This window comes from Anneissia japonica, unplaced genomic scaffold, assembly GCF_011630105.1.
Source record: "Anneissia japonica isolate Jap-2015-1 unplaced genomic scaffold, ASM1163010v1 scaffold287712_len2945570_cov188, whole genome shotgun sequence".
NCBI lineage: Eukaryota > Metazoa > Echinodermata > Crinoidea > Comatulida > Comatulidae > Anneissia > Anneissia japonica.
Genome location: NW_022704401.1, coordinates 1,374,687 through 1,381,096, shown reverse-complemented (window position 1 = coordinate 1,381,096; position 6,410 = coordinate 1,374,687). Strand labels below are relative to the sequence as shown.

General features: G+C 36.6%; 1 long non-coding RNA gene across 1 annotated transcript in view; it reads right to left on the bottom strand.

The window, feature by feature from the left end:
- The window catches only part of LOC117104659, a 2,238-nt gene extending 1,668 nt beyond the window's left edge, over nt 1-570 (bottom strand). The window contains exon 1 of the long non-coding RNA XR_004444798.1: nt 437-570. This is a non-coding gene — a long non-coding RNA (uncharacterized LOC117104659). The remainder of the gene's footprint in view (nt 1-436) is intronic.
- Between the last annotated feature and the right edge of the window lie 5,840 nt (nt 571-6,410).

Below are 6,410 nucleotides of genomic sequence, written 5' to 3'. Positions count from 1 at the left end.
ACCCTCCTCCGGGCCAAACATTGTTTACTTTCACCTAAGCCCAGGCGGCAGCTTACCCTCCCGTAGCGTAGGCTATTTTTGGGAAGACTGCTAGAAACATTTGAATTATATTTTAAAAACATATATAGTTATCTTGTCTGTGTTATTTATTACGCCAAACTTCTAAAGGGTAGACATGCTAGGCCTGCCTAGGGTAAACGCGTGTATTTTAAAGGCCAGACACGGTCATTTTTAAACTTAAATAAATTTTTTACCGGAACAGTTGTCAGAGAGATTTTTTAGAGGATAATGCAGAAGTCAAATAGTAATAACATGGAGCGAATGGCATTGTTTCAAATTGTTTCAATTGCAAAAATTATTTATAGCCATGTAAACTTTACATGCCAGATTTTCTTAAGTTTTGGGTGAAAAACATGAAATAAATTCAAATACTCACACGTAAAATCAAGAGCCATGACATCGTACCTATGTTATACTACGGAACTGTTTACCATGTCTTCTTCGATAATATCATGAATATTCATTACGTTTTTTAATTTTAAACCTGTTGGTTGGTCATATACCCATATATCAAAAACCCATATATGGAGAATAATGAAATTATCGCTTCCGCGTTAGCGCCCCCAATTACGAGAATATCTAAAATCTATAATAGTGACCAACAGAGGGCTCACTACTTATTGTCTATATTGAAACCGCCGTGATTGATCCTTTGCTGTTTGCCATCAGAGAATCTCCTCAGGAGAGCCTTGGATTCTCCCCATTTGAACTCCTCTATGGGCGTAAAGTGCGGGGTCCAATATCCATTTTAAGAGAATTATGGACTGGGGAAGTTGAGACACCAGAGACAAAGTCTACCTATCAGTATGTTATGGATCTGAGGGAAAGATTAAGTGAAACATGCAAATTAGCAAAAGAAAACCTATTAAAGTCAAGGGGAAGGTATAAGCATTATTATGACAAGAAAAGCAGATCTCGTGAGTTTGAAGTAAGCGATAAGGTGTTAGTGTTGCTACCCACAGACAAGAATAAGCTGTTGCTTCAGTGGAAAGGACCATTTCCGGTTATATCCAAAGTAGGGTATTTAGACTACCGTATTGAGGTAAATGGTAAGCTATAATTATTTCATGCAAATCTCTTAAAGAAGTACCATGAGAGACCAGAAGTTAGTGCTGTAGTTGAGGACATACCCAAGACTTCCGATTGTGTCCTAAATTTGGCAGGTACAGCAGTAATTGAATGTGATTATGGAAATGATGTTGCACCTAAGTATCATATGTCTAATGAGAATCTTTTACAGCTTCATCCTTTGTTAGCTAAAGAAACCTCAGCTGATATTCATGTTGATGAGGGTCTTGATGAGTCGTACAAAACGGAAGTGAAACGACTGATAGGAAATTACCAGGATGTACTGACAGATCTACCAGGGAACACTGTACTAGGTCAACATGAAATTAAGTTAACGACCAATGAGCCTGTCCGAACTAAACCTTATCCATTACCGCATGCACTTCGAAGTACAGTGAAGGAGGAGGTAAGTATGATGTTTAATATGGGTGTGGTTGAACCATCTTGTGCTCCATTTGCTTCTCCGATAGTATTGGTTAAGAAGCCGGATGGGTCGAATAGGTTCTGTGTGGATTTCCGGAAAGTAAACCAGGTTACTGTGTTTGACGCCGAACCAATACCAGACCAAGATGAGTTATTTACTAACCTGGCCCAAGCCCATTATTTTACTAAGATAGACCTAAGTAAAGGGTATTGGCAGGTGCCAATGGAAGAGTCATCAAAGCCTTTGGCATCTTTTATAACTCCTGATGGGTTATACCAATTTAAGGTTATGCCATTTGGCTTGGTAAATGCTCCAGCTACTTTCAGCAGAAGCATGAGGAAATCACTTCAGGGAATGAATAATGTAATAAATTACATTGATGATATTTTGATTCACACAGTTACTTGGGAACAACACCTGAATGCTTTGAAAGAGTTGTTCCGACGACTGCGTAAAGCAAATTTGACAACTCGTCCAAGTAATTAATGCTACATTGGTTACGAAACAATTGAATTTCTTGGGCATGTTGTGGGGAAAGGTAGTGTTCGACCGAGACCTGAGAAGATCCAGAGCATTGTGTCAGCAAAGAGACCAGAAACAAAGAAACAACTAAGGTCGTTCCTAGGTATGACAAATTACTATAGGAAGTTTATTCCAAATTATTCTGTCATTGCTTGTCCATTAACAGAGAAAACTAAAAACAGGGAACCAAACCGAATTTGTTGGGAAAGCAGCCAAGAAAATGCATTCATTACTCTCAAGACAAAATTAACTAGCACTCCAATTCTTTGTCTTCCTAACTTAAGTAAAGCTTTTATCTTGAGGACAGATGCTTCGGAGAATGGTATAGGTGCTGAAGATAAGACGTTCCCAGTGGCATATGCGAGTAAAAAGCTTCTTTCTCGAGAGAAAGCGTATTCCGTGATGAAAAAGGAGTGTTTGGCTATTGTTTGGGGAATACAGAAATTTGAGACATATTTGTATGGAAGAGAATTTATTTTGGAAACAGACCACCAACCCCTTGTTTTCATGCAGAAAGCTAACCTGCTATTTATATTTTTTGTGGAGCTAATAAGCTCGGATACCAGGGAGAAGTCAACCCTGAGTTAATGTGAACGTCACTATAATTCAAAATTAGTGAATTTTGTGGAGCTAATAAGCCCAGATTGCAGGGAGGAACCCTGATTTATGCTGAACGTTATTGAAGGTAACTATAATCAAGAATTAGTAAATTTATGGAGCTCTTAATTTAACAAAAGAGTGCGTTCTTTTCCAAACAAATACATCCTGCCTAATATTGTGTGTTTAGATTAGATCTTTTAGTTTAACTTTGGAAATTGAGATCATTTTAGATACTATTTCTGTATAAACTACATTTTTTTTTTCATATTACTGTAAACCTAATGGGTTTTGATAAATTTATTCTGCACTACGGAATTTCCAATAAAAAAAAAGAAAATTAATTAAAAAGACCATAGATTAAAAATAAGTAATTAATTATAATAGTAATTCTAATATTAATAATTGACCGCAAATATAGTAATAATATCTAATAATATTAATAATTTTAAAAAATACTTAGAGCTACTTCCATACTCCCATAGGAGCTAAAAACTAATTTATTTTAGTTCTTAAATATGCATATTCTTTATGTTGATTTATTAATTAAATTTTTGCTACAGGGTATTTTACAGCATTTATTTATTTATTTATTATTATTTTTTTCTAGAATTTTATAATTGAGGGCCATTTTTTATTTCTTGATTTAATTCTTGCTTATAGAGTATTTAAATATTTGAAGATTAAAAAAAATATATGAAATTTCTATTACCGAATTTTTCATTGGGGCCATTTTTACCCACCTGTCATAGGGGAACATTTTTACCGGGGCCGTTTTTTCCGGGGCCATTTTTTCCGGGGTCATTTTTTCTGGGGCCATTCTTACCTACATTTAACTGTAAGTGACCATTTCCAGTGTAAAATTCTTATACAAACAATGCATCAATAATCAGAACAAAAGAATCAAGTATCTTATCTGAACATGGGTATGAGTGCTAATTAACAGCGAGGTCAAATCAGAGTCAATCAAGCGTGACGTCTAAAAGCGATATGAACATTCTTATGCAACACATATATTATGACGATTCTAAGTTAATTTTACTTCAATGTTAAGTAGAACAACCATAATATCTCATACATAAATACACAAGCAATCATATAATAAATGATAATGAATTGTTATCTTATTCGGCATGTCGTTCATATGATGGTTAATAATAACATGATAATCTGTCTTACAATAATAAAGCAAACAATCATGGCAGCTTCTACGATCCAACACACGTTCAAATTAAATCTTGTTATCAGACACAAATATCATCATTAACCAATGAATTAACAATACAGTATAATAAAACAAACTTACATTTATCACTACAACGTTAACAAAATTTCGGAATATGATTAAAGCAGAAATTTACGTCTATATTCCGGACAGCTCAACAAACACGACCACATGCGAGTCTCTCCATCTTAGCTGTATCTTATATGGTGGCGCTATTCAAATCACTTGGTGGCGCCTTACGAACATGATATTCTTATTAAATCTCACACTCCCCCATAATGAGGGAATCTCATTATATCAGCAAACCAATACCAACAAATAAACATCATAATGTACAAAATGAATTTAAAAAAACAATGATAATACATGATACAATAATAATACAGCATCATGCTACAAAGTATATTTTTTTTAATCTACTACTTTCTTCCATCTATTTACACTCTTCAAGCTTGATCAATTTTATGACCGGCTGTTTGTATATTTTACCCTTAACACTAATATCAGCTACTCTGATTCTGCCATCTATACTCGGGTAAACCTTAATTACTTGTCCCACAGTCCAATCTCCTCTCTGGGCTTGATAGTCAACAATCAGGACCTTGTCTCCATTCTCCAAATTATCGATTTCTTTTATCCATTTCTGCCTTATTTGCTGACTGGGTAAGTATTCTGATACAATTTTCTTCCAGAATAGAGATCAATTAAAAGTTGGCTATGTCTCCACTGTCTATTACTTCTGAACTGCTCTTTCGGGTGGATCGAAGCAAACGGCAAAGATGGATCGCGTCTACCCTTCAAAAACATGTTCGGAGTCACAGGTTGGTATCTGAAACGTCCAATCAGGCATAGCCTAAAGGTTTCGAATTCATAATACCGTCGACTTCAGTTATTACTGTCTGCAGCACGACTTCAGTTACGATTCTATCTTTAAGACAGCACTTAATGGCATTCTTAACTGACTTTATCTCTCTTTCCCAGATGCCACCAAAATGGGGTGCACTGGGAGGATTGAATTTAAATTCTACTTGCTGTTGTTCCAGCTTCAGTTGTACTTCCGCACTCATGGCTTTGGGACTCTCCCTCAGCTCTCGTCCAGCACTTTTAAAGTTGGTTCCTCAGTCAGAATATTGATCATGGGGAACTCCTCTTCGTGATATGAACCTTCTGAATGCCATAATGAAAGCATCTGCATCCATCGTTCTCATTAGTTCTAAATGTACAGCCTTTGTCGTCATACATTTGAATATAACGCCCCACCTTTTTTCTTGCGATCTTCGCACTTTAACCATCATCGGTCCCCAACAGTCCATTTCTGTAGAATAGAAAGGTGGCTTACCAATTCGAAGTCTAGCTTTAGGTAAATCTGCTATCTTTAGGATGCTGAATCCCTTCCTCCACCTTTGACATTCTGGACAATAATTCAAAAGTGACTTGATCTGGCTTCTGCCCTTCAAAATACAATAGTTTCTAAGTAAGTATGTAAAGACCTGACTGGGCCTCTCACTATGGCAAAACACATTGGCATCTACTCTTTTGATCAGCAACTTAGTGATGTGGTGCTTCGGGTCCAACACTATCGGATTGACATATAAGTTGATTTCTTGTAGATTTCTCAACCTGCCTCCCACTCTGATAAGTTTGTGCTCAGTTTCCAGTACAGAATCTAGGTTGCTAAGTCGGCTACTCCTGTTAACTTGCTTTCCCTTCTGCAGTAATTGCAGCTCTTCAGCGAAGCATTCTCTTTTTACGCGCCGCAATAGAAGTCGCTCGATATCTCTCACTTGGTTGACATCTAAAGCTAGAGAATCCTCTTCCTAAATCTGCCTTCTATAGATTTCTAACATCGCTTCCCATGTTTGACAATTATCAATTTCTATCTTCTGTTTTACTTGTTTGACTTCAATGTTTCCACTGAACTTGACTAGTTTTATTTTATTGTCGTCTTCTTCGTTGTACAGCTCCTCTTGTTCCATTCATTTGCTGGACGTAAGAATTGCAGACATTTAAGCCATCTATGATTCAGCTTTTCCAAAACAATCCCCCTCGAAATGTCGTCGGCTGGGTTGTCACTCCCTGAGACGTGTCTCTAACTCTCAATCTTGGATTTGCTTTGCAGTTTTAGCACCCTGGTACTGACAAACTGTTTGTAGTAGCTGGGTGACCGCTTTACCCATGCCAATAGCGTATTTTTTTTCTGCAGTACACATAAGCAAAAATATGTTTCTTTTAGCCAATCAGAATGTAGGAAGCCTAAAATGACGTCAGATAACTATTGAATAATTAATCAGCAGTGAGACTCGCTTCCTTTGCTGCTAACAATGGCTAAACATTCCTCTCGCGTGTTTACAAGGGAGCTCTGAGTCATAAAATGACAAGGGTGGGTTCTGTCTCTTATACACATCTAGATGTGTATAAGAGACAGTTATAGCTCCTTAGGTTGAAAGGTGACCCCCAATTTTTATTACATATTCTGAAAGCACATAAGTTGTAAATATGATTTTATAGATCATA